This window comes from Neofelis nebulosa, chromosome 4, assembly GCF_028018385.1.
Source record: "Neofelis nebulosa isolate mNeoNeb1 chromosome 4, mNeoNeb1.pri, whole genome shotgun sequence".
In the NCBI taxonomy this organism is placed as follows: Eukaryota; Metazoa; Chordata; class Mammalia; order Carnivora; family Felidae; genus Neofelis; species Neofelis nebulosa.
In genome coordinates, this window is record NC_080785.1 from 143051359 (window position 1) to 143078103 (window position 26745).

At 40.2% G+C, this 26745-nt stretch overlaps 1 long non-coding RNA gene and 1 other non-coding gene across 2 annotated transcripts in view; one reads left to right on the top strand and one right to left on the bottom strand.

Annotated features, from left to right (window-relative positions):
- Positions 1 to 26745, bottom strand: part of LOC131509979 (uncharacterized) — a 224790-nt gene that overhangs the window by 35423 nt on the left and 162622 nt on the right. The window lies entirely within an intron of this gene.
- LOC131511290 (U4 spliceosomal RNA) lies at positions 20561 to 20699 on the top strand. Its single transcript, XR_009261466.1, has one exon. It is a non-coding gene; the product is annotated as a U4 spliceosomal RNA (small nuclear RNA).

Sequence of the window (26745 nt, forward strand, 5' to 3'; positions counted from 1 at the left end):
GTGAGATATATCTTTTAATAAAAACATATGAAACCATGAAAAAATTATTCTAGCTCATTTTATGAACTGATCTGATCCTACTACTCATAAATTATGGATGGTTACATCCTGTGGCATTTTAGTTCTGCTCACTTTATAATTTAGTCTGACATTTGGATAGCCCAGGCCCTTCTGCATTAAAGTACTGTTGAATCACTTAATTATAACCATTATATCTTTGGGGAAAATGTGTACCTGTAATGACTTGCCACTGTTAAGTGGTCAATCGAAGACAGTGAAAGTAAGTTTTTGATACAAAGAAAGAAGAGTTACCCTAGTTAAAAAGAATGGTCTAAAGTTAAAATACTTTGGGTGGCAAATTATAGAAACCTATTCAGAATGCTTTGAGCACAATAATGGTAACTAACCAGGAGTATCCAGTGTGTGTCCTTAAACCCAGAAGCAGCAAGCCAGCCAGGCTTGGGGAACTAAAGTCCAGAATCTATAAGCCAGTGGGAACCAAAGTAATGAGCCTCATCATCTCTCAGTTTCTCTTTCTCTCCTTGGATCGTATGATTTCTCATCTTACATGAGATCCTTACTGTGCATCTGCTTTATTTATCTGTTTCCTTGCCAATCAGTATTTTCAATTTCCCCACTTACAGCATGGAAATGGTTGTTGCAACTCCACAGCTTCAGTACCACCCAGCTCGAGAGAGACAACTGATCCCAAATTCCAAGAGAACCTGACTGAGCCAGATTGGTCCAAGCGTTTACCCTTGCCCTAATCGACTGCGGCTGTTTCATCAATGAAATGTATAAATCTCAAGCCCAGTTAATCATGAACTTTTGGGGTTACCACAGAAAAATATCTATGTTGAAGGATGAAGCATGAGGCCTGTATAGTTAGCGAATGAAGTGGTAGAATTTTGAGGTTGGAAAAGCTATTAGAAATTATATGGAGGGGCGCCTGGGTGGCGCAGTCGGTTAAGCGTCCGACTTCAGCCAGGTCACGATCTCGCGGTCCGCGAGTTCGAGCCCCGCGTCAGGCTCTGGGCCGATGGCTCGGAGCCTGGAGCCTGTTTCCGATTCTGTGTCTCCCTCTCTCTCTGCCCCTCCCCCGTTCATGCTCTGTCTCTCTCTGTCCCAAAAATAAAAAAAAAATAAAAAAAAAATAAAAAAAAAAGAAATTATATGGATACTATAATTTATAAATTATATGGATTTATATATTTATAAATTATATATATAATATATTTATTTTATATATATAATATATATTTTATATAAATATATATAATATATATTTTAAATATATATATAATATATATTTTAAATATATATATATTTATAAATTATATATAAATATATTTATAAATTATATGGATTTATATATTTATAAATTATATAAATTACATGGATACTATAAAACTATGGATACTCCCACTGATACAGAAATCTAACAGCTCAGCTCTCTGGTGGGAAGCCACCTGAGTGTTCTCAGCCTGAATACTTTTTACGATTGAGTGCTGACTTTTAGCAGAGGCTCATTCTACTAGCAGGCAGATTTCATCTTCAGCCAAGTCTTACTTACATTGAACAGAAATTACCCTAATATCTCTTCATATGCTCAGGTCTGCTCCTTGAAACTCACAAAAGAGTTCAATTCTAGCTTCCCTATGGCAAATACCTAAAGATGGCTGTTCTGTCATAGGTCCTTGTCTCCAAGGATGACATTTCCATACTCCCCCAAGCATTCCTTTAGATGATATCATCCTCACAGCTCTTCTCTCCATGCTCTCTGGTTTGCCAAGGACCCTCGATGTATGAATATAATCATATAAAATTTGTAGAACATCCAAGAGTATGTTGCCTAATTCTCACCTAGATGCAATATTTCTATTAACATGGCCGAAAACCTGTGTGAGCCCTCTCAACAACACTTTGGTGTAGAATTAAAGAGTCCAGATCTCCTGGGCTCAACATGTTGTCTCCTCCCTTTACTAGCTTAATGGCTTTAGGCAAATAATCTCTTCATGACTCAGTTTCCTTACCTGTAAAGGGAGAATATGCACAGTGCCTACTCCAAGCAGTTGTAAGAATTGTGTAATAATGTGTGTAAAGAGCTGAAAATAGCACTTGACACATGGTAATTGCTCAATCAATGTCAGTCATTAGTTTGGAATCAACTAAATACCATTGTCCTTTATGTGACTTTTTAAAGTGGTTCAATTTCATCATGAATGTCTTGATCATTTGTTCAGTCTACAGTACCTTTTTGTGTCCTGATTGCCTCATTCAACAAATTAGATATCCTTCTTGGGCTTATGTTATCCACAAATTTGATAATCATGGCCTACTTATCTTCAAGATAATGAAAATATTGAGTAAGATAGAACCAAGGAGAGAATTTGAGGCATCCACAGAGTGTTCTTAAATTACAAAATGCTTTCCTGACTTCTGATTTAAGTATCATTAGTCCTGTTTTTCAGATGAAGAAATTAAGACCCCAAATTGTAAAAGTGCTTGTTTGAGGACACAAAAATAATAAGTGATTAAGCCAAAACTGAAACCTAAGACTCCTTGTTACCTCAGTGTTCTTCATACACACTTGATCAAACAGCTAAAAACGCATATCAACTTTATCTTCCACATTTTCAAAAATCTTCTCCATAGGGCATAAAGGATACTGAACAAGAACGCCAACTTGGGAATGAGACAAATGCATTTTGGAATCTCTCAGTTCCACTACTGAGTCAATGAGATGACTCTGAAGACATTATTTAATTTCCCTGTGGCTCAGTGTTCTCATTTGTAAAATGGGTACAATAATAATACCTACCTCATAGGTTTTCTGTAGGATGGTGTGAAGTCATATATGTGAAGTGCTCATCACAGTGCCTGTGCATTCACTATATGGTAGTTGTGATATTTCACATTCTTAATAATATTATCGATGAAAGATTATCAAATAGCTTACAAAAGGCACAGGTATTACTTCTTTTGGTATCATTCTGATTAAACGGCTTACTTTAAAATTAAATAACAACAACAACAAAAACCCTTGAAAGTCAGTCCTTAGGGAGAGTGAGGTTTTTGGGTTACAATACCACAATTTTCAAAGCTATATCCCTAAATTCTCCGAAAGTTAAATAGTGTCCACTTTTAGAGACAGAAGACTGCTTGAATTTGTAATTTACAATTCCTCTCCTCACACCAGTTCTATAACCAAGATTTCAAAACTAATTAGGTTTAATCATCCCAATTATTATTATTATTATTATTATTATTATTATTGATCCAATAGGCTGAACTGCGATGCTGTAGTATGGTTTCAAATAGTGTGATGACCAGATCAGATCATAGTTTTGATGCAGAGTTGTTCCATGACAGAAGCTGTTCTCTAACTTCACTCATCCCATACATGTGGTCCCTGGCCACTAGCTGTAAGGGCAACTAGTTAAAAAAAAAAAAAAAAAAAAAAATGTGTGGATGTTAGCAGTTCCCATCCCCACTACTGAAAATACAAATCCAAAGCATGTTATTACCAATTGTGGGTCTCTGGCACCAACCGGACACCCAACAACAGTGGATGACAAAGGACTCACTGTTCCCTTTTGTCTGGATCTCAAGAAATGGAAAAAAAAAACAAACAACCTCATTAACAGAAACAAATTGCCTAGATACACTGTGAGAACCAAGGAGCTCATATTCATCCCAATATTCATTATATAGATTGTATGTGAGAAAGGAGTAAGCCCAGAGTAAGACCTTAAGGAGACATCTTAAGGAGAAACAATAACTACTTTTATTTGCATATGTGCTTTTACTTCTGCCTTATGTCTGAAAAGTGATTATCACTTGACAGAAATAAAATTGTAATAGCAAGAATATAAATTTAATGTGAGATTCAAACACAATTTTAATATTTATTTTGTGGAGATAAACAGTAGCAGCACATCTGAATATAAAATGTATTATAAATCAAGCCAAGGACTCACAAACTAATCCCATTTTAAATGTATTTATTCAATGTGGCAGAGAATGAGGCAGTGTCAATAATTTGGCACCAAGGGCTTCCCCTGCAGGAGTGGGAAGGAAGTCCTTGAGAACATCATTATTCTACTTCCATGTGCAGACTGTGCCCTAGAGGATCCTTGAAAAATGAAGCTGATTCTTGGGGCTTCAGCTATGAAGGGGTCTGGAGACAGAAATGACAAGAAGAAGGAGACATTTTGTAATCTGAGAGTCTTTTTCAGGGGCTGCTCTCTGTAGATGAGATTAAAAGCCAGCCTGCCCCTGAGCAGATGAAGACACGGGTGACCCCCAACCACTAAAGACCACCAATATCTAAGGGAGACTCAAGTGGGTGTGGCGAAGAGTCAGTTCCAAGGGAAGCAAATTATATCAATGTCCTCATGTCACAGACAGGAAAAAAATGTAACTACAGTGAATGAAAAGGCAAGATCCACCCCAGGCAGTCCAGAATGAGTTTTTGGACTGGCTTGGCTCCTGCCAGAGCCTCTTCCGACAACCAAGGCTCCACTTCTGTGAGTGAATCTTTGCAAGACATGAAGTTGCCATTCTCTATCTTAGCTTCAGGTGTCTTTCCTTCCTAGGAAGCAACCTCCTATTTGGTATGCATTTTACTTTATTTCTCTTTTTTATTCCCCCCCTTCTAGTTTCAGAAAAAAATGCCTGTTTTCTTCACTATTATATCCCTAGACTCTACAAGAGTGCCTGGCAACTGGCAAGTAACTTTTTAGTAAATATTTGCAAAGTGATGAGCAAATTCTCTACCTATGATACCTAGAGAGGAATATCTTAAGCCAGGGATGATGTATCTGCTATAATTGTGTCAGGAGTGATCAGGCACCAGTGACTTCCAGGGCAGGGTAGATCCAGGCTCACTGGAAGCGTGCCACCTGGCTCTGCAGCCAGCCAAGAGTGGGCCATCAGGCCCCTACCACTCCCATTATCCACCCTTTGGAACAACTACAGTGAGTACAACTCCAGTCACACGTTGGATTGGAATGGGGGGTGGGGAGGTGGGGGTTAGGCATCTGCAATTTTTAAATATTCCCGGGTGATTCTGATATGGGGCCATGGCTAAGAGCCGCTGAGCTACCTGCTTCTTGGGAATTTGGCCAATCCTGGCAACAGGCCCTGTTTGAGATTGCAAGAGAGGCAACTGAGTGGAGAGGAAGCCTCTAGACCAGACCTTGCTCAGAGATTCAGGCCAGTCCACTTGGCTGCACAAGGGGCCACCCATGCCCTTGACAGTCATTGAATCGCTGCTCTGCCTCTGTGTGCACCCCACGTGCCTTCCGCTTTGCACAACATTCACTGTTTCATAACTGCAAAGTCGGGGATTTCTTACTGCTAACTGAGAATAAGAAAAGAACATTTCTTCACAAGTTCTTGATTTATGGTAAACCAGATGTAAACCTCAGGAAGAATTAATCTCGTGTGTGCAGTGAAAATTTTTGTACAAACTCACAAAATGTCCAAGAAAAGTAAATAATGAGTGTCTAATTTCCCTCTGCATAATTTGGATAATAATACAGCTCTCAGATTATAACAGTGCTTGGGTAAACATAATGATATCTTATTTGCCACAAATTCACTTAGTTTAGTTAACCAGTTACTTTTCTAATGCCTCAGGTATCATTAAAGCCATCCTGTAATAAATGTTCAATCACTATGTTGTACACCTGAAGCTAATATATTATATTTTCAATTATACTTTGATAAAAAAGAAACCATCCTCACTTAAGGATACACAGATGCATATTATAACAAAGCTCCAAATTTAACCCCAGATACCTAATAAATGTATAAAAGGGAAAAAATTATCTATTCCTAATATGCTATTTAATTACAAGGTTTGAGAAATAATACATGCTAATAATGAAATTAAAGGCTTTAAGATCTAATTTGATTACACTCTGTGAACATTGGTTATAACTTGACTTGCAGCTAAATTTATCAAGATGACTTCCCCATTCGCATGGGACTAAAGGCAATTTTCAAGCAAGAAGCTAGAATCATGGTGGATTGTTAGTGTTGGATAACTTTTATCAACCAGCACCTCACGCTCTGGATCTATTAGTTGGTAACAAGCATATACCAAGCTAACATCATGCCCATAAAGAGTGCCATTAGCTTCCTGTATATAAGACAAAGGTGTCTAATGGACCAATATCACACACTTTCCCACAGCAGCAGGGCTTTTTTACAATGCGTTATTATGCTAATAGATTGTAAAAGAGTATACAGGAACGTGGCTTTAATGTATTTACCCCTGTAGACAAGGAGGGGGAAAATGCTTTGCAAGCAATTATCATGACTTATTACACTATCTAAAAAACAATTACTGTAGACTCATGTGTTTCAGTTTTCTAAGTTTATTACCGTTAGCACGCACAGGGTGAAAATAATTGAGCAAGCCACTCAAAATTGTGCTTACAAACATAACACCTTGAGTAAGGGGATGTGAATATATGTTCATCCAGCCCCCCCCCCCGGACACCCCCCCATTGTTTCCCTACTCCAGAAAGGACTTTTCTTCTTGAATGCACCAAGTACTTTTAAGGAAGGGATTGAACAATGGCTGTAATTTAGAATGCAATTAGGTGAGCCACTTTTCCTTTTTTTACCTCCAATTACCCACAGCAACCTGCACACAGCTACCACCACCGCCTTCTTTCAGCCCCAGCTGTTATTCTTGAATATCAGATCAGGGCAATGTAACTCAGCCACAGAAGCTGAGTCTGAGAGAGGTCCCCAGAGGAATTTGGCTAAACCAAAGCACTTCTCACCCCTTCTGCCTTGCTGACAACATCTGTTAGACTGGTTCCCTGGGGCCTTATGCATCTTCATTGAAAACTCTCCACAGACTTAAAGTTCACAATAACTAGTCCGCCAGCTCTCTTTTCTGGTATGTCTCAAAAATGTGTGCCCAATGAAAAGGAATTGACACTGCTACAGTGGACTAAATGAACAGAGTCTTTTCAAAACCCAAGTCTGACCATGTCCTCCTCCTCCACTTTCCTTAAAACCTCTCATTATGCAAAACCTCTGCAAACCCTGCATTGATCTGGTCTCTGCTCACCTCTAGCCTTTTCTTACACCAAGTCCCTCAATCTCTTATACCACAGGGCCTTCACACATGCTGTTTCTGCTAGCTCATAAAACTCTTTACTCACCCCCTGCATCTAGTTAACTTCAGACTTCAACTTCTTCTGACCTCCCTAATTAGAGAGATTCCTCTCTCTACCTTCCTTCCTGCCCATGTTATTCTCTCAGGATGCCACATTCCTCTCCTCTAAAGCCCTTCCCACATTTGCAAATTTAACTCTTATTTGTGTGCTTATTTGTTTAACATTGGTTTCCCACATCAGACTCCAGACTCCATGAAGGCAGTAATCCGTCTACTTTATTTGCCATTATATCCCCACTAGAACAGTGTCCAGCACAAAATCAGTTCTCAATAAATATTTCTGAATGGATAAACATATGAACAAAGTTAGAAAGGTAAAAATAAATATCATGTATGCAGGAGCCAGAATCCCTAACATTGAGTGTACTGGAGCCTGGTGAGAGAGAGACTGGCATAGAAAATGTAGAATCAATTGTAGTGGTCATTGACAATACAAGATAAATTATAACAATTTAGAAGGAAAAAATCAACAGAAATGAGAGAATATGGAGGATTTTGGAGACAGAAAGCCCAGAAACTAGGTGAAAAATCAAGTTTTAAATTGTGTGTATGCTGGGCAGGTGGTAATCAGCAGTGTCCAATATAGCATGAACCAAGAATATCTCAGGAAAGAGCAGAGAATTTGAGTGGGAGGTAACAGAGACAGATAGACTACAGTTTTCAGTGGAATATTGGGGATGGGTGCTAGATGTAAGGTGTAAGGTGTAAGAGGAAAAGTAGGGAAACGAAAATATTTGATATGAATGAAGAGACAGAAGTCAACCAACACTTGCCAGTTGCAGCATTATGTGAAGTGCTTCCAGATGGAAGAGTTGGATCTGTGTGAGAGGGGAGACAGAGAAGTCCGTGGGGAGGGTGGCAGGCAAGCAGTGAAAAGACTGGAAAGAGCCTATGTGGCCAGGAAGAAGGCAGGTAGCAAGGTCCCCCAGGAAACCACAGGAGGCAGATCACCGACAGGAAGATTAGCTGTGGGGAAAGGCAGGCTGACTCCCAGGAAAGTACTAGCAAGGAAAAGGAACAGAAAGAAGCAACAAAGAGGTGGCGAGAAGCAAAGAGGAAATGATGGGGCAGCTGTGATGTAGCCTCAGTCTGTCCCAGGAAGGAAGGAGCAAAGACTTCGTCCGTAAGCCTTGTCTGGGGAAGGGAAAGCCATGGCATGTTCCCAAGAAAGGAAACTTGGGGCACAGGCTTTGCACACTTCGTTCTGCAAAAAGCGGAAGGGAAAGCAACCTCTCCCACTCGAGTTAAGAAGGCAGAGGCCTATTCTAGGGCAGGGGAAGAGAAGAACTTTTACAAGTTGTGTGTTTGGAAGAAGTGCCAGTTGCCACAAGGGTGCTGAATTCCCCTGGAAGATCACTCTCAGCCATCTGTTAGCGACAGGGCTGAGCATTAGTAACGAGGACAGCGACCCGGCTGCCTGAGGAGATGCTGCACATCTCCACTGCGGTATCGGGGGCTTTCGCCAGGACGTGTCAATTTGGCAACCTCGCTCTAATGAAATGATGGATGGCCAGGCTGAGAAAGAGAACCACGGTCTCGGCTCTGAAAGGCCTGGCCATCTGAGCAAGGCCCCCACGGCTCTCCTCAGGTGGAACCGCCATCACCAGGGAGCACGAGGAAAGGAGGGCACACATGGCGGAGCCACACACAAGTTGGCCGCTTCGGAAAGGAGAGTTGAGGGGAAGAAGAATTACTACTGACAGCCCCAGAGTTTTTTCCAAACATACTTTTAATTGATGAACCCATTATATCCTTTCTAAAGGCATTTTTAAAACCTAATAAATGACTGCTTACTACGGAGCACAATACAATCCCTTACAAGTTAAGCTGTTCTCGTGAATCACTTGTAATTACCGGGCATTTTCAAGCCCAGGGGATGTATAACTATATTATTGTATTCCTGTGATTTTATGAAGTCAAGACAAGGAAACAAATCATGGTAACTGAATTAATCTCTTCACCAAGAGCTCATAATAATCAGCAGAAAACTTAAAAATCCCATAAACCAAAAAAAAAAAAAAAAAGAAAGAAAGAAAGAAAAAGAAAGAAATCACTATTAAATCATCAGGTCTTTTTCTAACTACTACTTGGTTTGTTTACTCCCAAAAGGGGAGAGTAAAAGGGGAGAAGATGGGAAGGGTAGGGAGAAAAGGATGGGAGGAAAGGGATGAGAGCCAGACAGAGGGGGAGAAGGGACAGAGGGAGAGAGAAAAGGGAGAAGGGAGAAGCCAACAGGGGGAGGGGAAGAAGAGGGAGGGGTAGGAGGAAGGAAGGAGGAAGGAAAGAAAGAGAGGCAGGAAATCATATTGGTTTCCTAAGACTGCTGTAACAAACTGCCACAAATTTAGTGGCTTAAAACAACACAAATTATTTTCTTACAGATCTGGAGGTCAGAAGCCTAAATCAAAGTGTTGGCAAGATTGTCCTCCTTCTGGAGACTTCATGGGGAGAATCTGCTTCCTTGTCTTTTCCAGCCTCTACCAGCCACCTGCATTCCCTGGCTCATGGCCTTTTCCTCCATCTTCAAAGTACATCACTCCAACCTCTGCTCCATTTGTCCCATCTCCTCCTCCTGCCTTTGACCTTCTTGTCTCCCTCTTATGACAAGCCTGGTGGTTACAGGTAATCCAGGAGAATTGCCCCATGCCAAGATTATTAACTTAATCGCATCTGTAAAATCTGTTTTGCCACATAAGTCATGTTCCAGGGAGTAAAGATGTGGACCTCTTGGCAGAGGGCATTAATCAGCCTGCTACAGGCATTTAAAGAAAGAAGAGGAGGGAGTTCCAACTGAATGTGAAAGTTAGGGACCTCTATGCCATTTTGATTTCAAATGACCTTCAAGTCATGTTGTAAGAATGGCTTTTTAAAATCGCCCTCTCTAAAAAAAAGACTCAGAATATGCCATGTTGCCTTTTCCACAATTTTTTCAAAACACATTCACACCTATAATCTGATGTTCTCCAAAGATATCTTGTCAGATAAGAAAGACAGTTTATCCCTAGTTGCAAATAAGAAAAGGCTGGCTAAGTTGCAGCCACCTTCTCCCCTCAGTCACCTAAGGAGCCACCAGTAGCTCAGTAGGACCAGCCCACCTCTAGACCATTGTCCACTTCTCTTTCCATGGCATGACACTTAGCCCCATTTTCTCTATAGCTTTTTTGTAAGGGAAAAAAAGGAGGGGGGGGGTGTGGATGAGATCAAAGGCTCTTAGATCTTTCAAATCATTTGTAAAAGAGATCATAGAGTTCTCCCTCCCACCCACATGTTCTTCCTGCCAAACATTCCCGTGACTCAGGCATGGTCACTCCGCACGGATATTTCCAGGGGCATGGAGCTCACTGTTCTTTAAGTTAACCCACTCACGGACATTACTCTGCAGGTTTTATTTCCAAAGATAGCCTTAGTGAGCCCTGGGGCCTGGACGAAGGTGCTCTTACATAGAAGTAAGGGCTGATGCAAGATGGCATACAGGTGTGGCTCAGGGTCAAAGTTCATCCTGCAGGACACATCTCCACAGTAGTCCATGGGAAATGCACTGGTAGTCTGAACCCCAGAGTCCTTTTCCTTTTTATTCATCTGCCACTGACCTGTTGAATGGTGTTTGTTAAACCACCCTCCTTTTATGTGGTGCTGGTCCAAGGTCAAGCTAGGGCAGGACACTTTTGCATGACAGTCAAGAAGATGGAGCATGGAGCCAGCTGCACTAATACCTACTTGATGTTGATCAAGTTCCTTAATCTCTCTGAGCCTCAGTTTCCTCAACTATAAAACTGGGAGAGTAAACCTCACCTGCATCATAGGATCGTTAAGATGAAAAGGGAGATGGTGTGTGCAAAGTGTTTTAAACAGTGTCTACAATAGTAGCCCTTACTCCAGGGACCTGGACTCTTCTTCTGTGTTTAACTAGTTTTTTGCCCTCCCATGCCATATGACATTAGGACTGGGCATATCCTCCCTCAGCAAAGTCTCTTTGCTCCACATACAACCTCTCAACACCTACACATACACACACATCGGCATGCTTATCAATTCTCTCAGGATGCTTCTAGTTCATTCAGCACTTTGCTGTGCTGGGTGCATTGGGACACACAAAGAAAAAAAAGGGTCTGCCTTCTCAGAGTGTTAAGTTTAAGCAAAGAGAAGGCCCAAGGCAAATAATTGTAATGCAAGATAAAATATTATAAGGTTCTAAGACAGATTTGTATAAATAAAGTGCTATGAAGTTTCAAAGGCCAGAGAAAACAACACTGGCTGAAAATGGAGGAAAAGGGAGTCATAAAAGTCCCACTTACTGGCTTTGATCCAAAGATGCAAAAGTGGCAAGAAAGAGCATTGTAGGCAAGGGGGAGGCTTATAGGGAATGGACATTCTTTATGTGTTTGCTAGAGCCCAACCCAGTCCTCCACTTTGAAGGCCCAGAAAACTGATTTATTCAGGAGCCTGAGAGTGGAGCTAGTATTCAGGGTAGATTCACATTAACCACACTCAGTAGCCTGATGTATAATAGCAAATGGTCAATGTATTGCTTCCTTTGAGCAGTACTTGGATTACTGTAATCACATCAGAATGGCCATCATAAATTTTCCCTGAAAGCAAATCATAATCAAAAAGTTAATGATTGTGAAAACAGACCAAGGAGAGTTATGTAATGTGATTGTTTTCTGACATGAGGGTCAGATGTCTTATGCACATAAGTTTCCTCTAGCAAGTACAGAGGACCAAGATGCCTTCTTTCCTTTTTCTTTACTTCCTGACTTTGTCTTTTCTTCATGATATGACTTTTCTTCATGACCTACCTTTTTCTGATTGACCCATCTTTCTTTTTTCCCTAAGTCAACTATTTAATTACATTATAACCATCTTGCTGGTGGGAACCAGCCCATCTCTGTGAAACACGTGTATATCTCTAATCAGACGCATAACTCTTAGAGGGAAATAGAGAGTAGTTAGATGTGGTTCTGGGAGATGAAGCAGCAAAGGTCTGATGGGGCCAGACCTCAGGAAAGGAGTCAGACCCCACACAGTGGGTGGTAAACGGGAGGACTATGTAACTTAGTAATAATGACACTGATGAGCCACTCTATTTGCTTTACCACAAGGAAGGGATTACCAAGGCCATGTCTTTCCAAGATGAGGGCTGGGAGAAGTATTTTGGGGGCAAAAAGTGACTTTCAGTGTTCTTAAATCAAAGAAGCATTTTCTGACCCACACTTAGTTCCCTCTGTATAAAACTCAGAAAAGCTGCACTCCTGGGAAAGGAGGCAGGGATGAAGAAATGCACATATAGGATGGGAGAAGGAATAACAATAAAAATGGCAAAATGTTCCTGTTCCCCCGTGTCACCCTGTCATACTTCTCCTCTTCAGACATGACATGACACCCTCTGGGAACCTTCCTGATACCTCAGCATTAACTCCTCCTTCCTCTGTGCCAGAGGTCGGTAAACATTTTCCAGAAAGGGCTAAATGGTATGTCCTTTAGGATTTGTGGGCCATATGGTCTCTGTTGCAACAACAATCAATAACACTTGTTTCAGAAACATGAATTTGTCCCAGAGTGATTAATATATTGGGGAACAATAGGAGCATGACACAAATTTCTTGTTTGTGTAAGTACAGTTTCCTCCATGAGAAACACTAGGTGACGATGGAAAACTGCATCCCGCTGAAACAAGACACCCAGGAATACACAAAACACGCGCACACACACGTACCTCAAACATCCACCATCTGCTCCAGGTCACCAGGGCTGCTGTGAGCCGTATCGTCCCCCACCCCCCTCCCACCTGCCAGGTGCTACCGCTTCCCATCAGATTTCAGATGACCCTCCTCTACCGCTGAATAGCGCACAGGCTGAAGCCCTGCTGGAAGATGCCACGTCTTTTTCAAGGTCAACTTCCATATTTATTGTGGTATATGTTTCTTAACCATTTAACAGGTGTAAAATAGTGATGCCATCTTTATCAGCTTCCTATCAATTTTTAATATTTGTCCCTGACTGTTTGAGTGTTGCCCACAATGCCATTTTCCCCATATGGTCTGTGGATGTTATTGCACAATCTTGCATCGGGTAGTAATTTTTAGGAACATGTACCATGTTAAAACACAACAGGCTATACTCAACTCTGCCACTTTAGGGCAAAAGTGGCTGAAGACAATACATGAACAAATGAACATATGTGTGTTCCAATGAATTTTATTTACAGAAACAGGCAGCAGGCCAGATTAACCCATGGCTTTACTTTTTCTGTGTGTTATCTCTCTCCCCTGTGCATGATTTAGTTGTTTCCCTTAGCATCTGGATGGTAATTTGTTTATTTGAATGTCCCTGTCTCCAACTAGGCCATAAGCCCATGGGGGAGGGGGTTCTTCTATTCATTGCTTTCCTCAGCACTCAGTCACTGTGTCCGGCAGGCAGTGAGCTCACAGAGGGCTGCTGAGTCATCTGTCTCAGAGGAGAGGTAATCTCCTCTACCAGGAGATACTCTAACCCCAAAGAGCAAGAGCTGTCTCTCTCTATCACCCACCCCAGCATGAGGCTTTGACATTCAGATTCAGATATAAGAAATATTTATTAAACCCTATCCACTGAGCATACAGGAGTAAGACCATGACTTTATGTAACTTTATGCCTTTCCTCCAGAGAAACTTGAAAGATATGTATATTACGTCCATTTCATGAAAGAAGGAATTAAATCTCTGAGTGGCTTTATAACTGTCCCAAGTCACACAGAGCTGAGCAGGGTGTGTTCACAGGAATGCTGTGGCTCCAGAGGAGAGGACATGGAATCTTGTCTGGGGGTGTCCTCACATTGACTTCCTTTTCCTCCCTCTCCATGGCAAACATGTTATGGAACTGACTTGTTAGGTTTGCCTAACAAAAACAAATGAAAAGGAGGAAACCTGAAGAAACCTACAGAACTAGTTTCTTAAAATCTATTGATGATGTTACAATAACATAAACAAGGAAACTTTAGGAACAAAAGAAATGAGATTTCTGTTACCTAGAAAAGGTAAGAAGTCCCTACATACTTCAATTTTTAGAAGGCTCTAGGAATTTTTGGGTTCTTACTATTGATTCGGTTTTATAAGATCACATTGGTTTTTTCTTGGCCACAAGCAGTTCCTTCACTCTGTTTACAGAATAACAAAGGGTTTCTGTTTCATCTGATTTGCTTTGACATGCTGTAGCAAAAAAGCATTTGTTCGGCCCATTCTCCATTTATATAGGAAATATAAGCAACTATGGATAGCATCTTGCCTGAACTGGCAAAATTACCATCTGGAGTCTGTAAATGTAAGTGACAGGAATTTCTGGAAAAAAGCACAATGTTCAAAACCCACCTGGCCCCCATTATTGCTATGAAGCCTTATTCAAAGGCCCGTGATCCAGCCAACTCCCAAAAGTCTGTGATGTTGGTTAGTGGTCCAAGGCATTTCCTTGTAGACCACCCTAGCCATGCCTGGCTCTTAGCAGAGCATGTCACCAACAACCCGAAGGAGGGGAAGGTTTTCTGCTCCTTAGTATGCTTCTGCCCTGGCTGGATGCCTGGAGTGCAATGTGTACACAATCCATTTTATGAGACAGATGGAAATTGAGTTAGAGCAAATAAATCATACGGCACTCTTTTAGTGATGTCTTTCTATAGGGAATCTTCCTGTTGACTAAGTGTGGCCTTGTACCTCCTTGATTAGGCACACAGATGTTTTGTTGATATTTGACTCCTGTGAGAAGTTTCTTACTTAAAGACTCTCTGGAGCTTCTCAACATGCAGGGCTCTGCCACTTAGACACTGTGAGGAGTTCTGTGAACTGATTATTACAATCACATTCCTTCTGTAGATACACACCCACTCCAACACAACTATGCCACCAAAACCATCAACACCCCTATATGTCTCATACCCTACCCTACCCAAATGTTTCATGCAAAGGTTGGGGCTTGGGAAAAGCAGGCAGTGACTTGGACATTATTGTTTAAACATCTCTCTTTCCATTCTTTAAATAGATGCCCTACCTAAAATCCAGAAGATGCTTACCAAAGAAGCAACAATCTTTGGAATTCGGCAGATCAGAGATAGAATTCCAATTTTCTCAGTGAATTGTTGAGCAGCTAGACCTATTTATTGAGGGGTGAAGATAACACAGGCAGGTTTAGCTATGCAACTATAGTATTTTGAAAATAGAATATCAAGTCTAGGAAAACAGACTAACACAGATGGAGCACCCATGTTATGTCGGCACTTAACAAATTATTTTATTTAATTCTCAAATCAAATGAAGAAACTGAGTTTCCAAGAGATTAAGTATTTTGGCCCAGACCTCCCAGATCATGAGTGGAAACCCTGAAATTCCAACAAGGCAGATGGATCTGGCTGTAAAGACTGGGCTTAGTTGTGCCTGGGGGGCCTCTTGCCTCCTCAAAGCCAATTATTTAAATGTAGGATGCTATACAAAAAGAGTACACAAACTCTGAATAGACACAAGCAACATAGGACCAGAATTCTGAGGAGGCCCTTCCTGAAGCAGAGGTAAGGCATAATAAATCAAGCATCAGCAGTGGTTAAAAAATATACAGTAGCTGACCTCCTGAACAAGCACTACTGAAGTCTGGAGAAGCCCTCTCAAGATTAGACACTGGTGTGCATACAGCAGAGAATTCCATTGCTTTTCTGAAACCAGTGTATGAAAAGGAGCCAAACAGGTGAAGCCGTGGATGTCTCATTCCAGATGAGACAGAAAAGACAAATAGAATAGCCAAATTCTTGCACTTCAAGACTTTAAACAAAGAATGGAGATTCGCTGACTGGAGTCAAGTCTTTTGATGAACCAAAAAATAATCAGCCCTGATTAACATTCTTTTGCACCATCAAAAGGAGATAGGTCAAAATAAGGTAATGGTAAGGTATCGACTGACCTCACATTTCTGTTAGAGGAGTCACCTGCCAGTGGGAAGGGGGCAGCTTTCTTCCCTGAGAGGGTCATGACATAGCTAGAAACTTCTGCCATTCCATAATTCTTAATAAAAAGCTTAATCTCTCTGCAATGACTTTTAAAGTCCCATGATTTTCTCTAATGACATAGAGGGAGAGCAAAATGAAGTCATCATTCTTTTCTATTTTTTTGTGCTAAACTGCTTTTCTTGATTAGAGGCGAACTGCCTATTGTTTCATCACTACCTAGGGAGACTGTGTTGGAGAACCCTAAGACTGCACATTAGAATCGGCTGGAGAACTTTTTTTAAAAAAATAGTGATTCCTGGCCCTGGAACAGACCAAATGGTGTAGAATCCTTGAGAGGGGTGAGCCCAGGAAGTAGTGTTTTTTAATAAGCTCCTCAGATGATTCTAACATCCAGGAGGGTAAAGAACATCTGGATAGTGCTGGGCATCTAAGCTTTGTCAGAAGAACTGGATTAGTGGTTTGGGATTTGAATTCTGACTTCACTTCTCACTAACTGTAACAATGGGCAAAACACAGACCTTTCTAAAAGTCAGCTTCCTCTCCAATAAAATAAAGATATTCACACTGCAAGGGACAAATGACGGAGTCTGCAGAAATCTTTTAAAAACTATGAAAACACTATAAATAGGAAGTATTACCATTATGTCTATCACATATCTTAATTAAATCAAGTGTGTTTTGCAGATAAATATAATGTAAAACCCCTTTAACTCCTGTAAGACTTTTTTATTCTGAGACTTTGAGTAAGGCCATCTTAGGCTGGCCAATATGGGTGAATAAATAAAAATAATTGGGATCTCCTTAAACTTTTAGAGGCAAGAAAGTACAAAGGATATTTCTCTGGAAGATGAAAAGGGACATTCCTTGAAACTAATGAGTCACTAATTTATCCTCATACCCATATTACTAAGGAGCTTATCCTTCTAAGGAGAACATTTCTCCTTGGGTCACAGCAGCAAGTTTGTGTGCCAGTAACTAAGGGGCCCTTAGGTGGTGCATGCTAGGAGGTAAGGACACTTAATTATTCCTAAAGAGTCACTTATTGATCACAGGGTAGGAAGAGAAAGCAAATGCTTTATCTAAATTACCTCTGATCAATTGATTTGAGAGGTGCTGAAGATTAAGTGACAGGCAGGGAGTTGCATGAAATTAGCAAAACAAAATAAGCTGTATTCCTGAATGATCAGCCAAAATCTCCTAAGGGGGAAGAATCACAGGTTCGGCCCATGATGCATGTCCTATTAGAAGTATTGAAATGCAATACTCAACAACATTGGATGATGGCTTTGAATAAGAAGAGAAATACAACACTTGTTTCCTGTCTGACTCAAATGCACCAGGTGGAAAAAGGACAGTGATAACAAATATCTAGGGAGCTATGTGAAGTTTATAAAGTGAGGGAACTGGAGTCCTGCCCCCTTGCCGGCTCTAGTTGCAGTGCTATTCCACAGGATGGGAGAGAGAGTGCAAGGAAGGGATGTGTATTCAAGTGCCCATCTTTCCCTGAGCTGTCGTTTATTATAAAATTTTGCACACCATCAAGATGTGCATTACTAGATAATGATTAAGTAAACTGTCACGTTTCTAAAGTGACATATTAAGGAGCCATTATGAAAAGTGTTAGAGAAAAATGTTCTTGACATGGAAAGTGTTGACAATATATATGGTTTTAAAAAGCAAGCTGTTTTGGGGTGCCTGGGTGGCTCAGTTGATTAAGCGTCCGACTCTTGATTTCTTCTCAGCTCAGGTCATGATCGCAGTTCATGGGATTGAGCCCCATGTCTGGCTCTGCACTGACAGGGTGGAGCCTGCTTGGGATTCTCTCTCCCCATCTCTCTCTGCTTCTTCCCCACTTGCTCTCTCTCTCTCCAAATAAATAAATAAACATTTAAAAAATAAAAATAAAAAAAGCTGTTTTATATGATGCCTTTTCATATAAAATGACATGTATATAATATGAAAAATAGTGAAGCTTTTTATTCATTTATTCATACCACAAATATTTACTGGGTGCTTTCCACAATTCTAGACATGGGAGAAATAATGCTAGAAAAACAAAAGCCCCAGTTTGATGGAACTTAGATTCTAGGGACAGGATGCAGGAAATAAACAAATGAGCATGTAAATATATAGTACCTCAGATACTAGTACGTTCTATGGAGAAAAATAAAACAGAAGAGAGGGAGTAGGGATTGCCAGGGCAGGAGCTCCTCTGCAGGTAAGCAAGCCTCCCAGTTAACACAGACCTGTTGATGTTTTCTCAGTTTTCCAAATAATCCTGTCTTCTCTTCATAAGTAGAAAAATAAAGTTTTGTTTGTTTGTTTGTTTTAAGAAAATACTAGGTCCTGGAAGCAACTGGCTAGCTCACAGTACAGCATGTGAGTCTTGATCTCTGGGTCTTGAGTTCAAGCCCCACGTTGGGCATGGGACCTACTTAAAATTTAAAAAGTAAATAAATAAAGAAAATACTAGGTCCTGAAAAACATGTCTTCCTAACTTATAGGAGATAAAGTATACAAAAAAGAAAACTAGCTCAGGACCAAAATCAGAAAAAGAGGGGGAAAAGGAAGAAAAAGCATAGCCCTCCTGTAAATCCTATCTATACCGCATTTCAGAAAATTAAAAATGCAAGCTAGAAAATAACACTATACCCACATATGCATGTGTGCACACACACACACACAAATGTAAAAGAATAAACTGGAAGGATTTTCACCAAATCCACAGTTGTGGCAATGGTTGCATGATGGGTAAAGGGGTATGGGCCAAGGTGTGGAGCAAAAAGACACTTCAGTTTTATTTCTATTTATTTTTCATTAGAAATCAAAGACTTAAAGAAAATGTGAAAAAAGAAATGTTCAAAATAATAATTCCTGGTGGTGAATATAATGTTTGTCATGTTATTATTTTCTGTGCTCTTAAAAAAAAAAATCTCAGCACATAACACCAAAGCATCATACCTGCTCCTCCTTCACCACACCCTCATCCCATTCCATCTCTTTCCAACTCTCCCTTGGTTTCCGGTAGAATCTACTTATAATAAAATCATACAATGGCATCAAAGCAATCCATGAAATTAAGATTTAAAAATCAGCTTTTTAGCATCATTCACTTGTTTATTTATTCATTAAATATTGTGCACCCATTGCACACCAACAAGATATTTCTGTTGTAATTACATCGCAATGATCAGGTCTTAAAAACCAAATGCCACATTCTATTAAGAAGTTGAGAGTTGAAAACATAAAATTGGTGAGTAAATTTACCAACAGGAAGTGAATTCGGGCAATTCTGTGTAGCAGATAGGATTTTGATGAGATTATGACCTTGTGATAAATCTTAGGTAGATAATAATTTGGGGTATATCTTAGCTGCTAAACCCAAATGCAAGAGCAAAAAATGTGTATACCTTGCTGATGTTTTTCCAAGATTCCTTTCTTCCATTATAGAATTGTTTTGTTTCACAAAGAAAACATAAAATTCCTTCTAGTGTGAATGACAGCAGTAGCCTTTATGACTAATCAAAGGGAAAGGAAATGTAAATTTGTCTTTTTTTTCAAAACAAATTAAAAATTAGGAGCCAATGAATTTCATAAGGACTGATATGGCAGTGTGCAATCCTACCAGCCCCAGAATCTCTAATCGCCTTCACTGACCTGACTGCAGACTAGAATTTTCCCAGAAGAAAGCAGATAGCATTGTAACTGATGTTCTCAGAACAGCATGGAGCTCAGCAAACAGGAGAATTCTGGTCCAGAAGGAGCTTGTGAAATCACATCCTACCAACCTTCACTAATGGAGGAGAACACCAAGGAAATAATAGCTTTGTAAGGGTCAGATTATAGAAAGAACTACAGCCAGGACAGGGAGCCCATACCTTCTCCAGACTATGAGGACACTTAAATTCTTTCCTGGGTGACTATGTAACCCAATAGCCAAACTGTTCAGCATAATGGAAACCAGGGCTTTCATATAATTAGTTTCTCATCCACTCATCACCCCTCACATCGCTCTCACTCTGTCTATCCCCTACTCTCTCCTTTCTAAACTACTTTTTTCCCCCATCAAATATATAGTCACAGACTATTGAAAAAGCAGTCTTGTAAATACTCCCTCAAGAGCTTTAGTGTATTATACAAAGATTAAAAAGTTAAAAGTTGGGGCGCCTGGGTGGCGCAGTCGGTTAAGCGTCCGACTTCAGCCAGGTCACGATCTCGCGGTCCGTGAGTTTGAGCCCCGCATCAGGCTCTGGGCTGATGGCTCGGAGCCTGGAGCCTGTTTCCGATTCTGTGTCTCCCTCTCTCTCTGCCCCTCCCCCGTTCATGCTCTGTCTCTCTCTGTCCCAAAAATAAATAAAAAACGTTGAAAAAAAAAATTAAAAAGTTAAAAGTTAAGCTTTGTGCAGTGGCAGTATTGTAGCCAATGAGGTTTATCCGAGGTGCAATTATTGCTAATTAAAAAAGTTAAAAGTTAAGTGATGTAAGATTTACATAAAAGAATACTCTCAATGAAAAATGCTTCCTCCACTGCTTATGATTTCTACCATTAACGTCAGAGTTAAGGCAGAGTCCCTCAGATGAATTCTCTGTAAGAAATTATGATTGGTTTTTCAATTAAAAAATAATCCTCTTTTTTAAGAAAGCATACTCTGGGTCTCCTGGATGACCATTACCTAGTCAAGTACTGCTGTGCAAATTCAGAGCCAGTATTTTTACTGGTATCCACAGTAATATTTTCATTGTCTCGGGCAAGTGAGGAAATGAGCAAATGTGTTCAAGAAAGGTAAAAGCCAAATTATGTGAGAGAATCCTCTATGAACAACAACTGTGAGGGAAAACAAGGAAGAACTGAGTCATCACACAACAGGTAGGACAGGCATGTTATACTCAGGAGAAACCCAATGCCCATGGTCAGCACCATGCTCAAATTTTCTCAGCAATTCTACTTTCAGTGAAACCATATCATCTATCGTATTAAATTAGTGTACTTAATTTGAATTTTATGCACTTTATATATTGTATTTAATTTGTAAATTTGTTTTAGTTTTATCTTTGTAGAAGAGCTACAAACGCGAGGTTTTTATAAGCAGTTTAATGTTTTTATGCATTCATGTAACAAACTAATAAACATAAGTCAACACAGGGCAGAGTCTATAAAATTTTATTTCTTAAAACGGGGTCTGTATATTGTTTCATTTTGAGAAATACTGAGTTAAAGAGCGTCTACACTGAATACTACTTGCGACAGGCAGAATAAATGCCACTCAAAGATGTCCCCCTTCTAATCCCTGGAACAGGAAAAAGGACTTTGCAGGTATGATTAAGTTGAGGATCTTGTGACAAGGAGATTATCCAGGATTATTCAGGTGGGCCTGATATAACCATTAAGGTCCTTACAAGAGAAGACTGGAGATCAGAGTAAGCAGTAGATGTGAGGACAGAGCAAGAGGCTGGAGTAATTAAAGAAAAAAAAAAGCCAAGAAATGCGGGCAGCTTCTAGAAGTTAAAAAGGGAAGGAAACATTCTCTCCTCAAGCCTCCAGAAGGAGCACAACCTTGCCAACACCTTGACTTGGGACTTCTGATTTCCAGAACTCTGAGAATACATCTGTATTGTTTTAACCACTAACTTTGTGGCAATTTGCTGCAGCACCAATGGAAACAAATACACTACTTAATCCATTTGTATAGAATGACCTTCAGATGAGCACATGCCACTGTGTTATCCAGAAAGCAAATCCACCACTCTCTGCAATCACCAAAGAGGCTCTCAGATTATGAGAGAGCAAAGTCAGACTTCAGTGGAAGGAAGACAGTAGGACATGTGGAAGTGTGGGTAAGTCTGCACAGGGCACCCCACTGGAAGACTCTTTGTTGGAAAAGGAACCGTGTGCAAGTACTGGGTTTCTCATTAGTGAGTGGGGGTTGGCAGAAAAGTAAAGGAAGTTGGGAGTCAGAACAGCCACCCAAAGGAGAACATAACTGGACAGGCGAGAATGGTACTGGAAGTTCTGACTGCACAGCCACCTGAGTAGTTTCACTGAAACCTGACCCTTGCCTCTGAATTGTTAAATCTGGCCTCAAACTCTTCCCAGCATTTAGGTTCCCAGTGTAAGTGAGGCTCCCCAAGGATCAGCTCTAGAGAAGAAAGTGGGGTCTGGGGCGCTTGGGTGGCTCAGTTAGTTAAGTATCCAACTTCAGCTCAGGTCACAATCTCACAGTTGGTGAGTTTGAGCCCCACATTGGGCTCTATGCTGACAGCTCAGAGCCTGGGGCCTGCTTCAGATTCTGTGTCTCCCTCTCTCTCTGCCCCTTCCTACCCCCTCTCAAAAATAAATAAACATTTAAAAAAAGGGGAGCATGGGTGGCTCAGTCGGTTGAGCCTCAGGCTTCGGCTCAGGTCACGCTCTCACTGTCTGTGCATTCAAGCCCCATGTTGGGCCCTGTGCTGTCAGCTCAGAGCTGGAGCCTGCTTCGGATTCTCTGTCTCCCTCTCTCTTGCCCCTCCCCTGCTCATGCTCTGTCTGTCTCCCTCCCTCTCTCTCAAAAATAAATAAAGAAAAAAAGAAAAAAAGAAAAAGAAGAAAAGAAAAAAAGAAAGTGGATTTAAAAAAAGAAAAAAAGAAAATGGATTCTGACTGCACTTAAGAGTCAAGGCAAATGAGGGGCACCTGGTGGCTCAGTTGGTTAAGCATCTGACTCTGGGTTTGACTCAGGTCATGATCTCACAGATCATGACTCAAGCTCCACAATGGGCTCAGTGTGGACAATGCAAGAGCCTGCTTGGGATTCTTTCTCTTTCTATCCTCCCCTCTGTCCCACTTCTCTCTCATAGATAAACTTTAAAGGAAAAAAAAAGAGTCAAGGCAAATCAGAGCTCACCCAGGTTATAAGTAAGGCCAGGGCACTGGAGAGACCAACAGAGGAAGCTCTTCTCTTCCTGGTCATAACTGAGAGACTAGGAAAAGAAATTGAGTCAAGAACCAAACACAGCCTGTGATAATTGTGCAGAAAGCAATAGAAAATGAATATAAAACACCACTATTTTTTTTTTTATTTTACCCTCTGAAGGAACTAGGAGAAGCGATTATTCCCTATGCATCTTCAATGATGCAAGCAGAAACCAAACAAGACATCATGGTGGCTGACAGGGAGGATAACAGCAATAGAGAAAAGAAAACTTAAGTATAAGCTAAACATAGTGGCAGGGAATTTTCAACGTGCTGAATAGGAAAAATATGCAGCCAAGAATCCTTTATCCAGCAAGCCTGTCATTCAGAATAGAAGGAGAGATAAAAGTTTTCCCAAACAAAACCTGAAGGAATAAATCACCACTAAACCAGCCCTACAAGAGAGTCTAAGAGGGACTCTGTGAGTGAAATGTTGCAAAGACCACAAAGGATCAGAGACATCACTACAAGCATGAAACCTACAGATAACACAATGACTCTAAATCCATATCTTTCAATAATAACACTGAATGTAAATGGACTAAATGCTCCAATCAAAAGACATAAGGTGTCAGAATGGATAAAAAAAACAAGACCCATCTATTTGCTGTCTACAAGAGACCCATTTTAGGCCCACAGACACCTTCAGATTGAAAGTGAGGGGATGGAGAACCATCTATCATGCTATTGGAAGTCAAAAGAAAGCTGGAGTAGCCATACTTATATCAGATAAACTGGATTTTAAACTAAAGGTTATAACAAAAGATAAAGAAGGACATTATATCATAATTATGGGGTCTATCCATCAAGAAGAGCTAACAATTATAAGTGTTTATGCACCGAATTCGGAACACCCAAATATATAAAACAAACATAAGCAATCTTATTGGTAAGGATGTGATAATTGCAGGGGACTTTAATACTCCACTTACAACAATGGAAAGATCATCTAGACAGAAAATCAATAAAGAAACAATGGCCCTGAATGATACACTGAACCAGATGGACTTGACAGATACATTCAGAATTTGTCATCCTAAAGCAGCATAATACACATTCTTTTCGAGTGTACATGGAACATTCTCCAAGATAGATCACATACAGGTCACAAAACAGCTCTCAATAAATATAAAATAATTGATATCATACCATGCACACTTTCAGATCACAATGCTATGAAACTTGAAATCAACCACTGGAAAAAGTTTGGAAAACCTCCAAATGCATGGAAGTTAAAGGACATCCTACTAAAGAACAAATGGGTCAACCAGGCAATTAAAGAAGAAATTTAAAAATATATGGAAACAAATGAAAATGAAAACACAACAGTCCAAACTCTTGGGATGCAGCAAAGGCAGTCCTAAGAGGAAAATATGTTGCAATCCAGGCCTATCTCAAGAATCTAGAAAAATAGCAAATACAAAATTTAGCAGCACACCTAAAGGAACTAGAAGCAGAACAACAAAAGAAACCCCAAGGCCAGCAGAAGAAGAGAAATAATAAAGATGATCAGAGCAGAAATAAACAACATAGAATCCAAAAAAAACCAAACAAACAAACAAACCAGTAGACCAGATCAATGAAACTAAGAGTTGGTTTTTTGAAAAAATAAATAAAATTGACAACCCCCTAGCCAGACTTCTCAAAAAGAAAACAGAGAGGACCCAAATAGATAAAATCATGAATGAAAATGGATTTATCACAACTAATCCCTCAGAAATACAAGCAATTATCAAGGAATACTATGAAAAATTATATGCCAACAAACTGGACAACCTGGAAGAAATGGACAAATTCCTAGATACCCACACATTACCAAAACTTAAATGGGAAGAAATAGAAAATTTGAGCAGACCCAAAACTACTGAAGAAATTGAATCAGTTATCAAAAATCTCCCAACAAATAAGAGTCTTGGGCCAGATGGCTTCCCTGGGGAATTGTACCAGACATTTAAAGCAGAGTTAATACCTATCCTTCTCAAGCTGTTCCAAAAAATAGAAGCGGAAGGAAAACTTCTGGGCTCATTCTATGAAGCTAACACTACCTTGATTCCCAAAGCAGACAGAGACCCACAAAAAAGGAGAATTACAGGCCAATATCCCTGATGATCATGGATGCAAAAATTCTCAACAAGACACTAGCAAATTGAATTCAAGAGCATATAAAAAGTATTATTCACCATGAATAATGGGATAAGTGGGATTCATTCCTGGGTTGCAGGGTTGGTTCAATATTTGCAAATCAATCAATGTGATTCATCACATTAATAAAAGAAAGGATAAGAACCACATGATCCTGTCAATAGGTGCAGAAAAAGCATTTGACAAAATACAGCATCCTTTCTTAATAAAAACCCTCCAGCAAGTTGGGATACAAGGAATATACTTAAACATCATAAAAGCCATATATAAAAAGCCCACAACTAATATCATCCTCAATGGGGAATAAGTGAGAGCTTTCCCGCTAAGATCAGGAACACGACAGGGATGTCCATTCTCACCACTGTTGTTTAACATAGTGTTACGAGTCCTAGCATCAGCAGTCAGGCAACAAAATGAAATAAAAGGCATCAAAATTGGCAAAGAAGTCAAACTTTCACTTTTCACAGATGACATGATACTCTACATGGAAAACCTGAAAGACTCTGCCAAAAGACTGCTAAAACCGATACATGAATACAGCAAAGTCACAGGGTACAAAATCAATGTACAGAAATCAGTTGCATTTCTATACACCAATAATGAAGGAACAAATGGAGAAATCAGGAAACGAATCCTATTTACAATTGAACCAAGAAGACATCCAGATGGCCAAAAGACACATGAAAGCTCAAAGTCAATGTCAGTCATTATCAGGCAAATACAAATCAAAACCACACTGAGATATCACTTCATGCCAGTCAGAGTGGCTATAATGAACAACTCAGGAAACTACAGATGCTGGAGAGGATGTGGAGAAACAGGAACCCTCTTGCACTGTTGGTGGGAATGCAAACTGGTGCAGCCGCTCTGGAAAACAGTGTGGAGGTTCCTCAAAAAATTAAAAATAGGTCTACCCTATGACCCAGCAATAGCACTATTAGGAATTTATCCTACTACTAGGAATTTATCCAAAGGATACAGGGGTGCTGATTCATATGGGCACAAGTATCCCCAATGTTTAGAGCAGTGCTTTCAACGATCGCCAAATTATGGCAAGAGCCTAAATGTCCATCAACTGATGAATGGACAAAGATGTGGTTTATATACAATGGAATACTACATGGCAATGAGAAAGAATGAAATCATGCCATTTGCAGCAACGTGGATGGAACTGGAATATATTATGCTGAGTGAAATAAGTCAGTCAGAGAAAGATATCATATGTTTTCACTCATGTGGATCTTGAGAAATGTAACAGAAGACTATGGGGAAGGGAAGGGGAAAAAATAGTTACAAACAGAGAGGGAGGGAAGCAAACCATAAGAGACTCTTAAATACAGAGAATAAACTGAGGGTAGATGGGGGGAGTGGGGGACAGGGGGAAATTGGTGATGGGCATTGAGGAGGGCACTTGTTGGGATGAGCCCTGGGTGTTTATGTAAGCGATGAATCACGGGAATCTACCCCCAAAACTAAGAGCACACTTTA